At 41.1% G+C, this 23,143-nt stretch overlaps 1 protein-coding gene across 1 annotated transcript in view; it reads left to right on the top strand.

Moving 5' to 3' along the window:
• The first annotated feature begins 1,702 nt into the window (after positions 1–1,702).
• FRMD6 (FERM domain containing 6) overlaps positions 1,703–23,143 on the top strand; it is a 135,171-nt gene continuing 113,730 nt past the window's right edge. The window contains exons 1-2 of the mRNA XM_034433394.3: positions 1,703–1,989; positions 2,159–2,327. The gene's annotated coding sequence lies outside the window, so the exon portion shown is untranslated. The remainder of the gene's footprint in view (positions 1,990–2,158; positions 2,328–23,143) is intronic.

Below are 23,143 nucleotides of genomic sequence, written 5' to 3'. Positions count from 1 at the left end.
CTCAAGGTTGACTCAGTCTTCCATCTTTCGAGGTAGGTAAATTGAGGACCCGGATTGTGGGGGCAATAAGCCAGCTTTGTATAGAACAACACTGCTTGGGGGGGCCGAAAGCCCTAATAAGCAGGTATATACGTAAAAGTATGCAGGCTATTGTTATAATTCATTGTAAGCCGCCCTGCGTCTACGGAGAAGGGCAGCATATAAATTGGACTGATAAATAATAATAAATAAATAAAGGTGTAGGATGCATTGCAATAATCCACCCAGGAGGTGACCAAGGTATGAGTGACCATGAGCACAGCTTCCCAATCCAGGAGCAGATGGTCCACAACACAAAGCTGCTAGCCACAACTGCCACCTGCTCCTTGAGTAGAAGTCATGAGTTCAGGAAACCCCAGATCGTGCATCCAGGTTATCTATTGGTGGCTGCACAACCCCATCCAGTACCAAAGACGACAAAGTCCCAGGAATGGAAGGCCTGCAAACCCAAAGCCTGTCAATCTTGCCAGGGTTAGGCCAGTTAGAAAATTAAGACTTTCTAAGATGCTCAGAAATGTTTGATGTTTGTGAATTCAGCAATGCCTTGTTCAAGTGTGTTGGTGAGGCTTACACTTGTACAAAATTATTTTATTTTATTGATTGTTGTCTTTGTGGAACACATCATAAGAACAAAAACTGCATTTTTAAAGAGTTCTGATTTCCAAAGTAGCTGACAATCCTCCTGTCTGCACCTGGGTTGAACAGAAATACTTACTGTTCCTATCTTACAGAAGTAAAACTGAGGCTGATTTATGGAAGGTATGTCAGTAGCTATATGTAAAGAAACCCAGTTAATTTTGCAGAGAAATCACTATAAGAATGATGCTTCCTCTTCCACAAGCATCTTTGTAAAATTTCCTTCTGCGCACTTTCGAGCTTCCCTAATTCAATTGTTAAATATTTAAGACGTTAGTGAGTAAATGACTATTTAAGAGGACTTCTGCAATTGTTCATTTTTGTGGGGAAAGAGTTTGCCTTGAATAAATGCTCTTGGGATACTAGATATGAACAAATAGGGATTTGATAATCCTCACATGGATTGGAGAAGGGCACTATCTTTCCTATTGTCCCAGGAGGCAACTGGACTTTCTTGTTTTTTCTTTTGAAGGCATTTCACTCTTCATCCAGGAAGCTTCTTCAGCTCTAACAGGATAGTGGGGAATGGAAGGATTTATATTCCATTCCATTCAAAAGAAAAAACAAGGAAATCCAGTTACCTCCTGATAAAAGCACCATGACCTGGATGACTGAGAATCTCTACAGACCACCTTTTCTATTTTACAGAACCGAGATGAATAGACTTCATGGAAAGTGTGCCAGTCACAAAGGTATAAGCAGGTGCTGAAAAACAAAATAGAGCAGGGTTCTTTTCCATCGGCATCTTCCCGAGGTTACTTTCTATGTACTTGAAAGCCCTCCAAGGTGTAGAAACATTCCAAAAGCAGATGTTAAGTAGATGGCTCTGTAATCTAATTGTTTAATACCGAAAAAAAAATAATAGAGAGCAATTGACTTCTTAAGGTGATTTCGTAGTTCTTGATCTCAGTGGTAAAGGAGTTTGCCTTGAACACACTATCTTAGGGTATTAGACATGAAGGAACTGCAATTATGTGTCTGTCATCATTTGACTCTTCCGTGTATGCTGCTCATAACTAAGCAAACTACATTCTTCCTAGCCTCCATAATCCCAGCTGTCCCTTCCCTTCTTTGGGGGAAACAAGTCACAGCTTGATTTGTGGCTGCCTACTAGTTGCTAATCTGCATTGCAAGAAATTAAGTCTATAGGCAAACTCACAGCACCAATGGAAACATAATACTTTTTATTTTCATTTTAGCCCATTCAAAAGACTGGATCATGCTTCTCCCAAATCAGCTTCGCCTGAACTCTGCTTGGATTCTCAACTTTTTTCTGTCTTCTTCTTCTGTTCCACATTGCCATTTTAGCAGCAGGTAAGAACATGCCTAATGAGAATTTGGAAGCCAACCAGAAAAGGGTTGGTCTTCTCTTAATAATACAGTAATTTCCATTGAATAACACCCCATTTGATGCTCTGCTAGCAGTAAAGATGGGGGTAGATGTTTCGTGTAACCTCCTTCCTCTCTTTCCCATGCCTTCCAGCTCTTGATACCTCTCAGTTATCAGGAAATATGACTGATCCAAAGGACGCTACCTTTCAAGGGAGATTTTGAAAACTTCTCCTGCTGGTTATTGTGCCCATCTCAGTAGATCAACAATCTGGATTTAATTCATGAAGCCACGGTGAAGACCAAAACTTCTTTGGCACCAGGTAGGAAAAGAACTAGCTCATTTTTTAAAATAGGAACAGCTTTTCAGATACTCAAGAACCTTCAGGTTCTCAGAGTTCTGAAGTACAATATTTTACCTGCTTCTCATAAATCCAGGTTAATCCATTCATGGCAAATGGGAAATGGAAGTTTCCTAACCAAGATGAGTCGACTGCAGAAGTATACATTAATGCAATAAACTCAGCATATGCAATTTATAACAGATAAGCTTTATTGCAATTAGTAATAATTTTTGATAAGCACAGATTGTTCCACAATCTTTAATTAAATTATCCGTACAATTGATTTGATGAGTGCTCCAATCCATTTAAAGAAAGTGACACATGTATAGCTTGCTTAGTCTGGAACGGGACATATGCTAGAATGCACATCATTGCTGTTTTTAGGTATTATTTTATATTTAGACTCCGTGCTTGCAAAATGTACTTTGATATGAATGTTCAAAGATGTGTCTCCCTCCATTTTCTGGCATAGTTATAGCTAGACCTCTTGAGAACAGAAATAGGGTGTAAAAAGCAAAATGTCTGAGATTTGTGAAATACTTGTGAAGCACCATCACTCGCCTCCCTTAAGCCTGACAGTTCAGTGGAGAGTGATATGCCAAAGGAGAAGCTGAAAGCGCTTTATCAAAACTATTGTGAATGGCTCTCAAATCTAACAATCAAAGAACAGACATGGGCTCAGCGTATCCATATTTAAAGGGGTGGGTGTCTCTAACGAGTTATCTTTTCTTTGTCTGCTTTTTATTGTAAAGAAAAGAAGTTCATTGGTCTTCCCACAATGAATTCTAGATGTGATTTCTTAATTTTGTCTAATGTGAAATAAGAGTTGGTCTTTTTTCTCAGAATGTTGGGCGTGCACGTTCCTTGAGGTTTTGTAAAAAGAGTGCAGTTAAGGAACCATGAGTTAGAGCAGCTTACTTCCCCTTGGCTGGAGAAGGAAATTGCAAATCCTTAGGACGTTGATGTCCATCAGGCACCTTAAAATAGGAGCTTGTCAGAGATATATTGGGAGAGACCAGTGATCCCTAAAAAAAAAAAGGCTGGAAGTAGGCATGAAAAATTCTTCTGCATTGTAGAATTGGCATAATATCTGTAAACAGTAAGTGCCTTGCAATCAGTGAAGCTCCTTGTGTAGCTCTCGGTGTTTGGGGCTGTGGTGTGAGTGATACAAAGTGTGGGGTTATTTGATTCAAGAAGACTGTGTTAATTTGATAAATATAGTTAACTATGGATAAATCTGCTATGCAAACCCAGCCAGAGATTCAGAACTTGTTGCTCAGGAGGATAGTTTTGCCCACATATATGGAACTCTATGTTGAAAATGCTAACCTAGTAATTCATGTCACAGGGGTGTTGCATGGTGAATGAGCTGGAGGAGTGGGGCCAAAGGTCACAAGTCTCATGGTGACAATTGGAACATAAATCCGTAGGTTTCTTGACTGGAAGGAATATTGGCGTCTCAGAGACTCTGGACTTGGCTCAGAGCCATAAATACCCTTAACTCTTTTAAAGAGAGTTTAAAACCATATTTTAAAATATGGGTATTTTAAATTATGGGTATTAATTCAGCCAAATTTATTTAATTCATTTTATTCGATTTTAAATTTTGTATATCTATGTGTTTTATTTCATGGCTGTGCACCGCCCTGAGTCCTTCGGGAGTAGGGCGGTATAGAAATTCAATAATAAATAAAAAAATAAAATAATAAAATAAACTCTAAGATACAGCACTAAGAATGCATCCATTTTAAAAACATAACCTAAGAGTATTTTGACATATTTGTCTGGGGCTGAAGGAGTTAGCAGTTGTGCAATGGAAGCACAGCTACTTTTGGGGTATCACAAAGAAGAATCAGGGCTCAAACATACGAAAGCAATGTCAGTTTGGGGCCATGTCACACTCTCCCTTCTCAAAAGGATCTGTCTGAAGCCAAGTTCATGCCTTGTTTATGTCCCAGAGCCAATTTAAATTTCTCCTGGGTCTGGGATTTGTGCTTGCAAAATGTCAGGACTGTCTGTTGCACTGTATGCAACATATAATTACAGCTGGAAAGGCCTCAATAGCAGGAAAACATTCCAAACCCATAATTTTTCAAGATCCTTCTTTGCCCAAACCATCTTCAGTTTGTCAACAACCCTGGCAAAACTGTCTCCAGCTTGGACGCAGCTGTCTTGCCAAGGCTGTATTATGTGCTAAGGGGACCAATTACAGCCAAGAGGTGGGGTGGGGTGGGGTGGGGAAAATCCTTCAGGCTGGCTAGCTCAGACTGGGTTAATTATTTTATGGAGTATTTTAGCCCAGGGTTTCTCAACTTTGACAACTTTAAGATGTGTAGGTTTCAAATCCCATCATGGTTGGGGAATTCTGGGAGTTGAAGTACATACATCTCAAAGTTGATAAGGCTGAGAAATAATGTTCCAGTCTGCCTCTAGCTTCTGTGCAGCCTTTTCTTTGTTCAAAACTGGAATCCTCTGGGAAAGGAGAGAACAAGTCACCTATTTTAACCAGCTGTTGCCTTCAAAATGTGCCGAAGTGATTACATGGAAGTTTGGTGGTTAAAGAGCTGTGCATCACAAGAACACTGGATTGAGGGAATCTAAGCTAAGGCTAAAAGAGAGGTGCATATTTTTCAGACTGAGGTACATCCTTGGCTTTTGAATGGTGTGCTATTGCTCATACTCCACGAAAATACTGGTCAAGCTCAGGATAAGGGCTTACTTTTGATTTCATTTCATTTACCCTTTAAATGAGTAAAATTAGAGAGTTTAATACTGTTTTCTGTTTCATTGTGTTTTTTATTGTTACCTCAGGGGGAATGCGGGGAGACATATGTCATGTTACATAAAAGACTTAAATGTACCCAATCTTCAGCTAGACTTAAATACACCTAATATTCAGGTAACGTTCCATAGAGGGGTCTTTGGTGCTCTTTGAACTTGGTTGTTTTCTTGGAGATGTTTGATTACATCATTAGGACATCTTGTTGTATAGTCAAATAAACTGCTAATCATTTAAGAGGAAAAAATAAAGAAGAACATATGAAAAATAGTGGAAATAGAAGGTCAGGTTTTGAAGGCCAATTACTCATTATCTGAATATTTTGCTTTAATATTTTGCCCTCTCTGTGGGCCCGGTGCATTCCCACAGAGAGGGCCTCCTCAGGGTGCCGTCGGCCAGACAGTGTCGGTTGGCGACCCCCAGGGGGAGGGCTTTCTCTGTGGGTGCACCTACCCTTTGGAATCAACTGCCCCTGAAGCTCCGGGTGGCCCCCGACCTCCGCTCTTTCCGCCGCAACCTGAAAACATGGCTGTTTCGTTTGGGCGGCCTGGACTGATGGGGTTTTAATTCTATTTTAATTTTAACTTGTTAGTCTTAATTGTACTTTTAACTGTTAAATTATGAGATTTGGGTTTAATTTTTTAACTTTTTATTAGATGTTTCTTAACTGTTGTGAGCCGCCCTGAGTCCGGCTGGAGATAGGGCAGCATATAAATCTCATTAATAAATAAATAAATAATAAATAATTATCAGCCTAATTAACTAATAATTAGCAATTATCACTGGTCCCTCCCCTCCCATTTTTCTCTTCAGGTTGTACATGCTAAACATTTTACATTGTCTTAACTGTTCTTTCCAGTGTCTTTCTCAGTTGGTAGCTGTTTTTCTCAGATTTGCTAGGTATCTTGTTCAAAAGGCGGGCAACTCACCGTACAAGAGTAACGTCTATAATATTTTGTACCAGTTTGTAAAGGATGATAGAGATTAACCCACACAAGTAGCTCACAAGACAAGGCAATGAATGCACACTTCTTTTCTATAGTTAAATGCTGGCTTCCTCGAATCTGCGAATTGACAGGTAAAGATCAGAATTGGGTAGGCAATGATTTTCTCTGTGACCCTCTATAGAAGTGAAAGTTGGATTTGAAGAAGCAGTCTAGAAAAAGTATTGATGCTTTTGAACTTTGTGATGGAGAAGACTCCTGAGAATACCATGGATAGCCAAGAAAACAAACCAATCGATCCTCAAATAAATCAAATAGACTTATCACTTGAGGAAGATCATACTTGGACACATTATGCCAAGACCTAGGTCACTGTGGAAGGCTCTGGTGTTGGGAAAGAGAAAGAGAAGAGAAGAAGGGGATGACTGGCAGTCAGGTGGACAGAATCAATTACAGCAGCAGCGAGTGCACAAGGTTGAAGGCAGATCATTCTGGAGAAAATCTATCTACCTGTCGTCCTCGATTTACAACCACAACTGAGTCCAAAATTTCTGTTGGCAAGTGAAACATTAGTTAAGTGAGTTTGCTCCCATTTTATAATCTTTCTTGCCACAAGTTATTAAGTGAATCACAGTAGGTGTTAAATTAGTCAAATTGTTGTTAAGTGAATCTGGCTTCCCCATTGACTTTGCTTGTCAGAATGTCACAAAAAGGATCACATGACCCTGGGGCACTGCAACCGTCATAAATATGAGCCAATTGCCAAGCGTATGCATTTTGATCACAAGATGCTATAACGGCCATAAGTGTGAAAAGTGGTCATAAATCACCTTTTTTAGTGCCGTTGTAACTTTGAACAGTCACTAAATGAACTGTTGTTAAGTCAAGTACTACCTGTATATGGTTGATAGGAGTCAGCAATGACTTGGTGGTACATGATCAATCAGTCAAACCTTGATTTGTACAAATCTCAGAGCTCTTGTTCCAAATCAGGGGTGTCAGACTCAAGGCCCGTGGGCCAAATCCGGTCTATGGAGTGTTTAGATCTGGCCCGTGGGCCTGCCCTGGAAACAGCAAAGTACTGGCCCACGGTGCCTCTGCCAATGAAAAAGGAGCTCAGGAAGACCGCACGCTGTCCTCCTGGGCTCCATTTTCTGGCGCAATGGCCTCCTGCAACCCCTTGCCAGCGAAAACAGGCCTCCCAAAGCTCCATTTTTGCTGGCAGAGGGCTGCATGAGGCCATCGCGGCCAAAAATGGAGCCTCTATGAGTGACGTTGAGCTGGCCATGCCCCCCCCAGGCCCCCGAGGTCAAACACAACCCTGATGCAGCCCTCAATGAAATTGAGTTTGACACCCATGTTCTAGATGTTAGCAACACAGGTCATTAGTCTCCATCCAGCAATGCTCACATGCCAGGAAGTCAAAAAGTAGGGGGAACTGGGGTTGTTTGACAGGCCAGGTTGCAAGGCCATTGGCAGTAGGTTTTGGGTGAATTAGTCTACACTTTCTAAAATGTTCTTTTTAAAAATAGCATAATGATGTTTGTGGGTTTTTTTTTTAGTTTCAGAAGAAAATATATACAAGTTTTTTTTTAATTTTTTCCTCTCAGTGGCAAACGAAAATATACTGTATACACTTTTATTGGAAAATCGCACTGCACACATTTGAGAAAGGCAAATATAGGAGAATAATTGAATTTTGTTTGTTTACTCGATTCAGGAAGTGTAAAATTAAGTCAGTTCATATTTTCAGCACATACTAAACAAATAACTATTTTTTTCTCCTAACTAAGATTAGTGCTTCTAACTCTTTGCCCTAGGCACTGCCACAATTCTTGGTTCTGTCATACAGCTGAGCTGAAATGCTTTTCCTTATTTTGTCACTTCACAGCAGCCTGCAGAGAAAAGGCAGAGAGAATTGTTTTCATTCTGACTGGCTTTAGGACAATGCCAGGTGATGACATCAAAGCAATGTGTTCTCCTTTCTGGGACCAGAACATCTATCGGTTCCTCCCAGTATAGCCATTGGCTAAGAATTGTAATTTCCCCAAATCTAACGAATGGGATTCATAGCAACCTCCAAAATGCAGCATCCAGCATTATGCAGCATCCAGTGAAAATTTCACAACATTCTGGATGTTGCGCAATTCTGGCCTTCATCCATCATTTCCAATTGGCTTGTGGAAGTAGGCTAATGGACAAAAAGGGGAGGGGGGAGAGTCTCCAGCTGAAGGGAGCAAATATAGGGTGGATGTTTACTGTCCCCACTTGCAATAATATTGCAAAATTACCCTCAGAAATGACTGACATTCTTATTGAAGCAGACTATAGGGGAGGTACCTAATATTCTTTCATTGAAACAAATATTTCCTTGTCTTTCAGGAAGAAAGCAGGTTATAGTGCACGCTATGTTATATGTTTTCATCCTGGCATACTAGTGTATGGGATTTATGCACACACAGAGAGAGGGAGGGAGGGAGAGAGAGAGAGAGAGAAGGGGAGAGAGAGAGAGAGAGAGAGAGAGAGAGAGAGAGAGAGAGAGAGAGAGAGAGAGAGAGAGAGAGAGAGAGAGAGAGAGAGAGAGAAGAATTCAGCCAAAAGATCCAAATTGCCCCTCTATTGAAGAGAATGAGCTATCCGTTTTTGGTGGTGGATATTAATGAGAACAATGGCCAGCTTCGTAAACTTTCAACTATTTTCCTAGACAAAAAGGAATAGCTGAGTATAACCTGCAGTTGCCTGTCAACTAAGTTGCCATCTAGTTTTGAGAATAAATTCTTTCATTGATACTGCTGTGATAAGATTTAACTGTCAATCCAGACAACTAATAGATATCTTCTCAAAAGAGACACCATCTTGTATTTATTTTTTATCTCAAACAGTAAAATTATGGTGATCAGAATCTCCCCTTGATAGTTCTCTCAACATATTACATTTAGTTCTCTCAACAAGTTGCATTTAGACAAGCTACACCTTGTCTATGATTGTTAGGTATGAACCTGAGGGGAAAAAGGCAGGGAGGGAGGGAGAGAGAGAGAGATCCTGCTCATTCATTGATAATGGTTGACTGCTTGAAAACCTGAGAGCCATGGGCTTTATGATCTGTCAAACATAACTAGGTGACTCTGATGTTATGGGTCATTTGGAAAAGCCAATGAACTAAAAGAATACGTAGATATGTGAAACTCTTACAAGCCATTAGAACTGAAACTCAGCAGTCCCTCCGAGCCCCACTGGTTTCCCCAGTTGAAATGTTCTTGCTACCTTGAAATATCCTGAATGACTTCCAGGGCATTTTTAATTAAATGTATTCCTTTCAGGGGTGCAAATGAAAAGAAGGATTGTGTATGCCAAACAATGTGAAGAACAGTTTTGTTGAGCAAAGCAGCTTCACAATGGGCTTTCAGGAGAGGTAGTAGGGAAGCAACCTCAAGTTTTGGAGAAAGCTGGACAACAAGAACATGTATGTTAGTTGGAGGTTTTGTACACAAAAAGCTGCCAGCAAGAAAGCTGTCCAGTCTAAATACAGAACTCAGCATTGCAAATAGAATCCATTCTTTCCAAGTAGGAATACATTCTTTCTTTTTTTTAAACCAGAGATGGGCAACTCCTAACCTACAAGCTATGTTCCCAGGACCTGGAAGTTTTTCAAGATCAAACAACCAAGTCTTCACAGCAATTGACAATGTTCAATAGAGGGATGTGTTGGCCTTTTTAAGCATTAAAGAAAGCCTTCAAACAGATAACCCTCTACCTCAGGGCTGTCAAACTCAATTTCATTGAGGGCAGCATCAGGGTTGTGTTTGACCTTGAGGGGCGAGAGTGGGTGTGGCCAGGGTGGGAGTGGCCAGCTTGACATCACTTGTGTCAAGGGTGGCTGTGGTGGCCCAAGTGCTCTGCCAGTGAAAATGGACTCCCGAGTTCCGTTTTTGGCTGGGATGGCCTTCTGCAACCCTCACGGCCCTCCCAAGCTCCATTTTCGCTGGCAAAGGGTTGCAGGAGGCCGTCCCAGCCGAAAACGGAGATTGGAGCCCGTTTTCTCTGGTAGAGGTACCACAGGCCGATCCTTCACTCTTTCCAGGGCAGCCCCACAGGCCAGATCTAAGCATCCCGCGGGTCAGATCTGGCCCCCTGGCCTTGAGTTTGACACCCGTGCTCTACCTGTTTTAATGTATTTTGCTTTAAATCATTATTGTAGTCCCTGTAGTCTTCAAAGGGTGGGTGAGTGGGTGATAGAACATATATTGCCAGACCCCATTCTGGATAATAATTTTTTCTCAAATGGCTGTGAACATTATGTTTTGTGCATATTGCCCTGCCCAGCCAAATGTGAAACAGGCATGTATGGCTCAATAAGATTCCCAGCAGCTATTGCCCCCTTTTATGAACACAAAGTCAGAATAAATGACAAGGAGAGAATATCAAAGTTGCAGAACTGTAATGGTGACCATTTTTCTGGAGAAGAAATTGAATGACCTGGGAAGTTACTTTTTAAAATGTTGTGACCTTGTATATTATGCTTCAGTGGGAAACACCCGCGGGGATTCCTTTGCTGCTGCTCTTGTAATCCATGACAATCTGTGAGACTCATATCTGCCATCCCTCGTCACTGTTAATTGAGCAATCTGAACCAGAACAATAGGCAGAGAGGTTTCCATCCCTCACCAACAACCCACTGAAAGTCCCTTCCTTTCTGCTCTGTTAAGAGTAAAGAAGCAGCAACCACAAAGATAAACACCATGGAGGGATGAAAATAGATGTTCTCCTTTATGCATTAGATTTATATCCTTCCCTTCTTCCATGAGATCAAGGCAATAGACTTCATACACATCACTCCTACCAATTTATTCTCTCCACAACAATTGTTAAGGTAGAGTGGAGTGATTGGTCCAAAATCACTTTCATGGTTGATAGTGAACTTGATATTGAGTATTTCTAGTCCTTGTCTAATAATTGTGATTTTGGGATGCAGGCAGTTTGTCTCCATTAAAAAAAGGCATGATGGCACAGTGGTTAGACTGTAGTACTGCAAGCGTATTCTGCTGACTGCCAGCAGTTCAATTCTCACCAGGCTCAAGGTTAACTCAGCCTTCCATCTTTCCGAGGTCGGTAAAATGAGGACCCAGATTGTTGGGGGCAATATGCTGACTCTGTAAACTGCTTAGAGAAGGCTGTAAAGCACTATGAAGTGGTATATAAGTCTAAGTGCTATTGCTGTTGCTACAGAATATGTGGAATTGTCAGCCTTCCACTTAGCAACAGATGCTGAAAAGAGGGATGCATTTTAGCTAAGAGACAAAGTACTCTCTAGATGTTTTAAACTACAACTCTTGTTGACCCCATTCAGCCCGGCCAGTGATGCAATGATGGGAGTCATAGTACCTGGAATTTGTCCTTAGTTGTGACCTATGGGGGTCTCTTCCTTGCAATATTTCTGAGAACACGTTGAGAGCAATGGGGAGAGAAATGAAGGAAAATTGAATGGCGGATCTTTGTGTGTATGTGGGCTGAGAGCAGCTCTTTATATTTTCTGGCAAGTGAAACCAACCAAACTCGTACTCCAAGAAGCTCTGCAGGAAGGAGGGGTTTGTACCTTGGGGCATCCGCCTTCATGTCCCCATGAAGATATTAAAATTCCTCTGAAATAATGGCATTCAGGTTTTCTGGCTGCAGTGTTCCTTGGGATTTGAAATGTGCAGTTGAAACATTTCCGGCCCATTGTAATGACATGATGCAACTGTCCAGGAGTGTTTACCTTCCAACGTTGTGAATCTCTGAGTGCCTAAGCAAATTCTTCCCCTAGGCAAGAACCCAGTTTCAAGGAATGAAATAAGCCTACTATGCATAATGTGATCTGTGCCTTCTTCTCTTCTACTGTGGCAGATTGAGTGGGCAATACATGCCTCATACTGATACTTTTCCAAACAATCCCCCACCCTTTACATAATCACTTGTTTTTACACACTTTTCACATGTTTCTGCACTTTATTCAAAGTTAAGAAACTATTTTTGAAGAGTGTTATAACCTCAGGGATGGGTCCATTTGACTTTACAAACTAGAGCAAGTGTGGTTTTGTTGTGGTCTGCCAGCAGCCTGCAGAGCTGTAGTGGAGTCGGAGAGCGATGAGGCTTAGGAAGAACAGGGGCCAGTCCTGGGAAGGCCTGGATGAGGGCTCTGTGTTGGAGGCAGAGATGGGGCCAGGGCCATTGGAGAGTGATGTGTGGACTCCGGAGCCTCCAGAGGCTGACTGTAAAGAGGCAGAGGAACAGGAGGAGCCTGTTCCTAGTGCATGTATGAGAAGAACTGCCAGAAGGCAAGAGCAGCTAAAGCAAAGAGGATGACTCAGGAGTAGGGCCAAGAGATGATTGGCCCCTCCCATAAGGTTTAAAAGACCAGCAACAGCTCTTGCACTCTTTGTCGGAAACCAACGTTGATAGTATTGCTGTACTTATCTCTTGTCGGCGTCTTCTGCTTCTGAACTTTTGCCAAGTGAAGCGTTTGGCAGTTTGCCTAATTATACCAAGGTTGGTGATTAGACTGAAGAATTTGTGTTATGAAGAATTCGTTTTGATTTAGTTTGGACTACGCTGAGAATGAGTTAATTCTCAGCTGTTCTAATAAAGTCTGTTTGTTTTGGAACTGTTTGCGTCAACTACTACCTATTTGGGCCTGGGTCACAACAGGTTTTGAAGATCGTACGTTGAATGAGGTCCAGAGATAGCCAGGTTCACAACTTCCCTCAGCTCCATTCTAACCCTACAGGGTTGTGCTAGTGAATAGAAAACGGGAAAGAGAACACTGCTTGCACGCGATGGTCGTTGAAGAAAAGCAGAATATATAGTATAACACACTCTTACTCTGAAAGTGCAAATGGGTAACTTCATGTCCAACACAAGCCAAATTAAATTTCCTCTATCCCCAATTCAAATATGATTTTTTGAATATACGCTATACAATAGCAATAGCACTTAGACTTATATAACACGTCATAGTGTTTTACAGCACTCTCTAAGTGGTTTACAGAGTCAGCATATTCTTCCCAACAATCTGGGTCCTCATTTTACTGACCTCGGAAGTATGGCAGGGTGAGTCAACCTTGAGCTGGTCAGGATTGAACTCCTGGCAGTGGGCAGAGTTAGCCTGCAATACTAACCACTGTGCCACCATGGGTCACTCATATGACCATCATTCATATGACCAAAATAGATTTCAATTAAAATTTAGGAAGCTGTGGTGATAATGTAGATTTTCAATATTGCGATGGGACTCAATAGTTGTTTGCAAAGGTACTTGTAAAAGCAGATTGCTTTCATCCACAGGAGTCAGTCTATATCACATCCTATCAAATTCTATTATCCTTTAATTATAGACAAAATCCTTTCTACCTCCATGGTTTTTTTAGTCATGGATAAAATCCTTTCCATAACTGAGTTCTTAAACACTATTTAACCATAACTATTTAACCATAACTATTTAACTATAGCTGAGTTCTTAAACACTATTCTTTCTTTCCTTAAACAAGCTTTATCAAATAGAGGCTACCCAGTATGGTACAGTGATATTCCTCCTGGTTTGGGGTTTTTGTAAAATATTGCAAGTACAGCAGACTAGACTAGTGAATTTGATGCTATGCGGTAATGTTGATACTGAGCATGCTCATTTGTGTCTTCATTCATTCATGGAATTTATATACTTCGTATAACCAAAGTCTAAGAGCAACACATTACCCTTAGAGACAACTCATATGACATAAAAATATGCAAATGTGAATCCCCACTGCAGTCTGAAATGGCACAGCCCAGAAACAATTAATTCAATGTCAGATGAGACAATTGATTGATTATGTGCCTTCAAGATGTTGACTCTTAGTGAACACATCTGTAGTTTTCTCCAGGAGGGCCTGTCCTCCACCCGATCTTTCATCACTGCTGTAATCGAGTCCACCTTGTTGCTGGTTATCCTTTTCTTCTCTTTCCTGCCATCCTTTCCAGCATTATAACTTCTCCAGAGAGTTAGGTCTTCCTACATCATTTCTTAATAGATGGCCACACTCTGAGAATAATGCAGAAGCTATAAAAATATTCAAATTTAATACTGCGATTCATCTGCAGGCCCAAAGGCATATAAATCCCCATTTATCTGTAATTGGTCTCTATCTGTGACAGTGACAAGAGTGGCCTCTGCAGAAAATACAACAGCTGTTGCATTATGAAGATGAAAAGAAAGAGACCGGGGGGGGGGGGAGAGAGAGAGAGATTGGGGGTTGCTGTCCCAAAACGTGTGAAGGTTTGGTCTTGTGCAAATTCATGTGCGTTTCTATAACGTTAAGGTGACCAATCGTCCTCCTTTAGGGAGGACAGTCCTTCTTTTTTAAGTTCTGTCCTCTCTCGAAAAGTGACCTCCTACATGTCCTGCTTTTCAATATTTGAAAACTAATCTGTAAATCTCCGTATTCGATCTATGCCGATCCGATCCGTTGCATGTGATGCTATGTATTTGTATTTGACATGACAATTCATCAAGGCTCGGTACAGTGTGGCGAGACGCGATTATGAGATGCATGCGCTCCGCACAGGAGAATTGTTTTGAGAGAGTGTGCCGTGCACAAGAGTGCACCATGCACAAGTGGCTTTGTTTACTTCTTACCGAAACACGACATGGCACACATGCATGCATTAGACTCACTTCTTTTTTTTTTCTTCAATTTATTTGTGTCCTCCTTCTCATTGTAAAAAAGTTGGTCACTTTAATAACGTAGCCAGTTTGTAGTTGTGCAGTGTACAAATCACTTGTCTCTTGTGTCTATATACAAAATCTGCTGCCAAATTTACAGTGTTTCCTCAGAGATCTTAATGATGCCTTATTTTGGGAGACCCAGCAAAACATTAAATTTGGAGTGAGGCAATAGCAAGGGCTATTAATGCCAACAATCTGTGATCAAGGCACTCCTCCCTCTAAATTATATTTTTCCTCTCGCCTATTTAGCAGAAGGCCAACAAATCCAGTCAGGTTGCTGTCTCCAAGCGTATTTTGCAATCTCTCTCCTCCATGGAGGAAGCCACTGGCAATGAAAGAAATGAGTTTTCCAGTCCAGGCTGTTTGTCACCGAACAAGATTCCTCCTGCACAGAAACATGCAGAACTTTACATTTAAATTAAAGTCAGGGAAAAATATTTAATCAGAGGTTATATAGAGCATTCTATGGTTTCTGGAATAGCTTGGCACTCAGTTGAGGTTGGACTGCCACCTGTCAGAAATAGTGTAGGATCTCCTGCTTGGGTCGGGGTTGGACTAGATGACCTCCAAGGTCCCTTCCAACTCGGTTAATGTGTTACAACTGTTCCCAGAATACCTGGCCAACGTAAGTGCAATAAGTGCCTATCCCTTGCCCACTTCCCGTCTTGGTTTATTTATATAGTTTTTGTTTATTTTATTTTTATTTATTTAGTAATTTATTGGCTGACCATCTTGCCACAAGGCGACTCTGGCTGGCTTACAAGGTTAGAGCCTCATTGGAACAAAATCTTAAAATAACAAGGAAGACTATTAATTTGGAAAACCTGACTGCCTGCCAACATTTCCATACACTATCATTACTAGAAAATAAAAGGGCTTTGCATATTCATATTTTTTTTAAAGACATCCCAGATACGAACAAAATCTCCCTGAACTGGATTCCTCTGTGCTAATCTGACCACACAAGGGGCTTTAACAGCCCTGCATTACAGTCCTGCATCAGCTATAAATATTTCTGCGTCAGTTATAAATCCTCCTGGATGAATGTCTATGGAGATTCTCAGTCATCCAGGTCACGGTAGTCCCAAAAGGTGCTTTTTGAAGAGGCAACTGGACTTTCTTTGTTTCTCATTCAGAACTGATGAAGCTTCTTAGATGAGAAGTGAAATGTCTTCAAAGAAAAACAAAGGAAGTCTGATTGCCTCTTGAAAAAACACCGTTGGAACTCCTGGATGTATGGAAATACAATCAGCAGAATGAAGTCAGTACGCAATTTACTGAAGATGCACATGATCGAAACGTTTAAAGCTCCCTTAGAAAGAGTTTCTACTTCAATAAAAACACGGTTGTTTAAGGGGACTGGATAGCTGCAAGCTACAGTTTCCCAAAAAGAGTGTGCTTTGGGAAACAAGAAGCTTGTAAATAGATAGAATTCACCACTAATGTTGCTGGAAATATACTATGTTTGAACTATTGAACAGAATATTTGTAAGGAGTACAGAAAAACAGACAAAAGTACATACTTTTTCTTATGAAAGAGATAATGTAACTAACCTACATCTGCCACTGTAACTCCACTTTTCCCTCTGCTCAAAGCACTTGTTTATTTGGTAGGTTTATAATCCATCTTTTCTCAGGAAGCTTAAGGCAAGGTACATAACATTCTATCACTTCTTCCCCAACACACACAAATTATCCTGCGAAGTTATGAAAGAGTAACAGCTCAGAATCATTCTGTGTCGGTCTTAGCCGAAGAACATAGAACAATCCAACCAGTGTTCAGGTTTTTTATTTGCTTACACACAATAGACAGAATCTTGCCAGACTAAACGATAATTATTCTCACCCTAATGGATATACCCTGAGAGTTTCTAGGGAGTGGCTATCCTAACTCTTTCTCCATCTCCTATCCAGCTCCAGGCTATACTGCTTTTTGTCTTGCCCCCACCCCTACATGGCAAATTGCTGGTTGACTGTAGTCCATCACACCATTTCCCTCGTTGTGGTACCATCTCTCACATCCAGTTACATGGTTGAGAGTAGAGCTGATTCTTCACAGTCCTAATTGATCACCTTAATCTCACTGCACACTAATTTAAAATGGCAATTTTCAAATATCTATGCGTATTTACAGTGATTCCTAATTACTCATTGGTCTTTTGGAACAAGAACTTGCTCTTAGGAACACAGATGGCTGATTGAAGTGAGGAACATCAACATATTGCATTTGAAAGAATTCCAAAACCCTCATTAAGTTCTGGATTCATTAAGTGATAGTGAAGGGACAATCAGGAGCTACTGAGCAATATAGGGGCTTGTAAAGTTGCTTCTGACATCTCTCAGTTTGGCATCATTGCCTCGGTTGTCTCTCTTTACATTTCACTCTTTCCCTACCCAAAGAGTTTGGGATAAACTCCAGGAAGACATTCCATAGCTTCACGATCCCTGCTGGGTAAAATACCACATGGTGAGCTCCAGAAGTACAGGGAGCCAGGGGAATGAACCTCACCTCATCCAGCTTGCAGAAACTTGCTTCCTCCCTTGTTAAGATTCCTGCCAAACAGTTAATGACATGAATCCTGCTTTGCCTCATAACCATGTCCATTTTGATAATTGCCAGATTGCAGAGTTCTTTAAAAGGCATATTTCAAGGCTGGTTGTGGAATGAGTGATGGGAAATATCGCTCTTATTAAATTGCTCAATGAACCATCCCAAATATGCATAGTGTGTCTAATGTCAGGAGTATTGTGGCTATGGCTTGTAGACTCTGCACTGAGCAGTGGGTGGGATCAGATAATTCCCAAGGAGCCTCCCAACTAAAAAAGAACTCTAATTCCTAATACCCATTCTCTTAATATATTGCAGCAATTTCTGCATTCATCTCATAGTGGGCGTCCACAAGATAAGGACAAAATAGGAATTATCTATGAGGAAAGACCAAGAGTATATGATAAATTCATATTTAGGGGAGTCATGGACTCTAATCAGTAGTGGGTTTCTCTTACCTTCGCTACCGGCTCGGAACTGTGAGCACATGCACACCTGTTCTTGCATCACTCGCGCACGGCGCTTCTGCACATGCACAGAGCATCTGTGATGACATCTGGGTGGGCGGAGCCTCCCGCTGCCTCCGCTACCGGTTCTCTTGAACTGGGGCGAACCAGTAGAAACCCACCACTGACTCTAATACAGTCAAAGAATCTCAAGCTTGGCTACTGGGTTCCTTGGATTTCAATTTCATTCATAGACTTCTGGGTTTCCATCAACCTCTCTCTGCATCCATGGAGGCCTCCTGAGCCAATAGGATCTGATGAGGGACATGATTTGAACCAGAAATTTTATCATTTATTCTCCTAACAATTGCACCACCCCAGCTTGCAAAATTCCCATTGTGAAACCTGTCTTTAGATGTGGTTGGATTTGCAATTTCATGTAATAAATAAATCTAATATAACAGGTGTTTTAAGCAAGGTATTCTTTATCTTCAACAAAACCAAAGCAAAGGTAAATACTTCCATGCTGTTGCCAAGAATACTAGATGGACATCTCTATGTAGTTACTAGGATATAGATCTAACCTGAATTAATTTAAACATTTTAATGAGATTTTATATCTGGAAAACCAAAACGTTCAATTACATACCCAACTGCAAACTAGAAGCATACAGTTCCACTTTGGCGGATTGGCTCAAACCAAAACATTAAATTCAACATCCAATCAAACATGGAAATATACAACATTTTATACTGAGGCATTTTAGCCATGGTAATGTGTTGTGCTCTAAATTCTAGCAATTATTTCTAAGTCTCCATTGATATATCTAAATCATGTCAGAGTTGTATGCATGTTATGCAAAGAAATGTTCTTTGCTTATGGTGGCATGTTCCCTTATAAGAATGTTAATATCTTCTTGCTTGCTTATTTCTTTGACTTTGGAGACAGAGAAGTGTCCATCCTACATAACACAAAAGGACAGTCTGGCTATACAGTCTTTGTCATCCCTATTTGGGAACCAAAATGCCTTAATTTGCATGGCCACCATTGCATTTTCACTCCAAATATGTTTCCTGATGAAAAACGTTTCCATTGCTTCCCACTGAAGACATGACTCAAAGGCCTGGCTTCAGTTGAGGGAATTTCCAAATTAGATACACTGGCAAGGTAAAAACTTGCGATCATCTGACTCCCCTCCCCCTGCCATGCTTGAGTCAACACCAGTGAGTGGTGCATAATAGCATCCCAAGGCTAAAGAGTAAGTGGAGAAATGCAAACAACATTACTCAGCCCCCAGCAATGCTGGAAACGTGTTGCTGGATTGGCCCTGGTGCTCACACTTTTCACCTTCCTTCCTGAAGGCTTCATTGGCTCTGCTCCCACCAGGTGCCTCATTCCCCAGGGGAAGAAAGATGTTTTCCACTGCTGTGCCAGCTATACCTACAACCTGCTATAGCTGTCTTCCATCTGTATTACTGCAAAGAAACATTTGAGGATAGATAGATAGATAGATAGATAGACAGACAGACAGACAGACAGACAGACAGACAGACAGACAGATAAAGGTAAAGTTTTCTCCGCATATGCGTGCTAGTCGTTTCTGGCTCTAGGGGGCGGTGCTCATCTCTGTTTCTAAGCCGAAGAGCCAGCGCTGTCTGAAGACATCTACCTGGTCATGTGGCCAGCATGACTAAATGCCAAAGGCGTACTGAACGCTGTTACCTTCCCACCAAAGTGGTCCCTATTTTTCTACTTGCATTTTTTACATGCTTTCAAACTGCTAGGTTGGCAGAAGCTGAGACAAGTAACAGGAGCTCACTCTGTCACAGGGCGCTAGGGATTTGAACCGCTGAACTGCCAGCCTTCTGATCGACAAGCTCAGCATCTTAGCCACTGAGCCACCACATCCCAGATAGATGATAGATAGATGATAGATAGATAGATAGATAGATAGATAGATAGATAGATAGATAGATAGATAGGTTCTCTCTTATACTCTGAACTAATACACTAGTCTTTGTCCGCTTCAGGATACTTCTCTTTAAAAGGGACATGGAGAAGCTAAAACAGATACAGACCACAGCCAATGAGTCTGTAAACTCAGCCCTATGAGGACCAGCTCAAGGAGGTGCAAAAAGTTTGCAAAAAGACTAAAGAAAAACATGATAGCAGGCTACAAATATCTCAGCTCTTGCAATGTATAAGAAGGCAAAGAATCTTTTCTCAGAGGCAATTAGGCAAGGACCAACAAGTTGATTTTTTTAAAAAAAGGACATACAGATTGAATATTAGGAGGAACTTCATGATGGTAAAGAGCTATTAGGCAATGAACTTCTGAATGGAATTTTTAAATGGGGATTAGAGGGCAACCTGTTTAGGATGGTTAGTAAATTCCTACACTGAAAAAGACGTTGGACCAGATGACCTCTATGGCATTGTCCAATTCAGATTCCAAAATTCTATGTTATATGAAATGGAAAGCATGTTTTCCTAATGTGTGTTTAACGTTTAATGTGCTGTGTGAATCACAGTTGAAAATGGGACATTTATGCCATTAAGCCCCTCATACTTTTCCTCCTAAAGTAACATAGCAGATTATGATTCTGAAAGGTGCCAGATTTGGAAAGATATTGAAAGGGAATAATTTAGCCAAGGCAATCCAGTGAGTTAATGTGAAGCTTGAGTTAGCTTGGCATTGTGACTCTGGTGCGTGTGTCAGCATCTTCTCCATATCAACATCTGTATACTCTAAATTGTAAAACAAACTTTTAAACATGAATTTGAAATGACTGAAAACATGCAAGATCATCACATCACCTAAAAAAATTTTTTGTGGTTCTTATGTGAGATTTCACATCTCATTTAACTCAAAAGATGTCGGATGAAAAGACAAACTTGGAAAATCTTGTGCAGTTTCTGTGTTTTTGTATGAGATCATGTGAAATCTCAGCAGTGAAATCACCAAAATGTTGCAATATACGACCATCTCATGAGATTTCAGGCAATATTTAAAAATTAAGATAACAGATGAAGGAATGTCTCATTATATCCACTGTATGATGGTGCCTAGTACCAGAAAAGCTTGTAAGTGAATGCCTTCCAACACATTCATATACTTCTACATAGCAGTCTAGCTGCACACATATACATACAATATTTCAAAAATGATTTTACTGATTTATGAGATTAACATCTGAGAATCTCTATGAAAATCTCCTGGGGGGAAAATTACAGAAATCGAGGATATGTTTTGCATTTATTATTTCAATTTATGGCCCAATTTCTTACCTGTAGGGTATGATGTTCCATTGGCTATACAGTACTTGTTAAGTCTGTTGATCATAAAACCTCTTGGAACAGACCAGTCAGCAATGAAGTGATGACACCAAATTTATTTGGGATGGGTAGTTACACTTTCTTCCTCTTCCTCTACCAGCTGTGAGTGGGCTGCCCAGAGAGTCCTGTCATCAAATTTTGTTAATAAGTAGGTTATGGAGAGACTGGGAGATGTCCTCAATAGGCGGGGAAGATTCTTCAGGCCAAAAAAGGCTTACCTCAAGATGACTCAGACTGGCTGGATAATTTGCAACCCACTAACTAGGCAGGGTGCCTTCCCATAGAGGAATCACGAAGCTTTGTTCTTTGTAAATCTTTCTAATGGAAACAATTAGGAGGAGCTATCAGATGAAAACAGTTTCCTTCCCTGGGCTGGGTGGCTATTAACATGTGAGAATCTACTGGTGGCTTCTTATGTTGGGTTTGTGGCCATTTTAAGATCCAGGGATTTGTTGGAGGTTTGGCCAACAATGAAAGTCTACTTTCAGGTGGTGGAGAAAAAAGCCATTAGGCTCTATCCTTAGAAGTCAGTAAGAAGCCAACGTCCTCGTACTATTAAGATTAAATTATGCTGGAATTATAGATGGCATTCTGTGCAAGTTTTGATTATAATACCTCATCCCACGCATATGGGATTGAAATGTTCATGTGAATGCATAATCACATACTCTGTAGAAGCATTAGTCCTGCATACTCAGATCTTCTAGTCAGTGTTTCTCAACCTCAGTAACTTTAAGCTTTGTGAACTTCATCTCCCAAAAATCCCCAGCCAAAGTTGCTGAGGTTAACAAAAACTATTCTGTATGATTAACAGAGGGGGCTGGTCTTTGAAAAGAAACAATTATAAAATTAAATTGCACTTGCTCTCTTAGTCTGCTCTGTTGAGTTCCCCGTAACTACCTATGGTTGTAAATGCTGGGTCTTAAAAAAGTAAGAATGGGGAGGGGGATGACTCATTTGAGCTGTGATGCTGGAGAAGGTTCCTGCATATTCCTTGGACAGCAAAGGTGACCAACAAGGAAGTACTGGGACACATAACCCCGAGTATGTCACTGGAAGGAAAAATCACAAAACTGTGTCTCCCTTATTTTGGCCATATCATGTGGAAGAATTCACTGGAGAAAGTAATTATGCTGGGAAGAGTTAGCAGTAAAAGAAAACCAGGCTGGCAAAGAACACGATTGCAGGACACCATCGAAGCCAACACCAACCAGAGCATAAGGTAAAGGTAAAGGTTCTCCTCGCACATTTGTGCTAGTCGTTCCCAACTCTAGGGAGCGGTGCTCATCTCCATTTCAAATCCGAAGACCCAGCGCTGTCCAAAGACGTCTTCATGGTCATGTGGCTGGCATGACTCAATGCTGAAGGTGCACGGAACGCTGTTACCTTCCACCAAAGGTGGTCCCTATTTTTCTACTTGCATTTTTTATGTGCTTTCAAACTGCTAGGTTGGCAGAAGCTGGGACAAGTAACGGGAGCTCACCCCATTACGCGGAACTAGGGATTCGAACCACTGAACTGCCGACCTTTCGATCAGCAAGCTCAGCATCTTAGCCACTGAGCCACCGCATCCCTAACCAGAGCATAGAACAACTCAAAGAAGCAGTGCAAAATTGGAAGATGTGGAGAAACCTAATCCATAGAATCACCACAACTGAATGGATAACTTCTCCTTCTTCTTCTTCTTCATCAGCATCAGCATCACTCAACATCAGCAAAGGGCAAAATCAAACTTTGCTTTAGAGGCACAGGATCATCCAGGGTTGGCAGTTCTACCAGTCTTACACAAGGCTCATGTCCTCTTTCCTTTTAACAAACCATACTGGAAAGATAGCTCTTGAGCAGGGGTGTCAAACTCAAGGCCCAGGGCTTCGATATGGCCCACAGGGTGCTTAGTTCTGGCCCACGGGGCTGCCCTGGAAACAGCAAAGGACTGGCCTGCGGTGCCTCTGCAAGCAAAAATGGAGTTCAGGAGCCCAAACTCCATTTTGGCTGACAGAGGGT

This window comes from Pantherophis guttatus, chromosome 1, assembly GCF_059756535.1.
Source record: "Pantherophis guttatus breed Tessera chromosome 1, ASM5975653v1, whole genome shotgun sequence".
Lineage (NCBI taxonomy): Eukaryota > Metazoa > Chordata > Lepidosauria > Squamata > Colubridae > Pantherophis > Pantherophis guttatus.
Note: the sequence above shows the minus strand (reverse complement) of the source record. Positions and strands in the feature narration are given on the sequence as shown.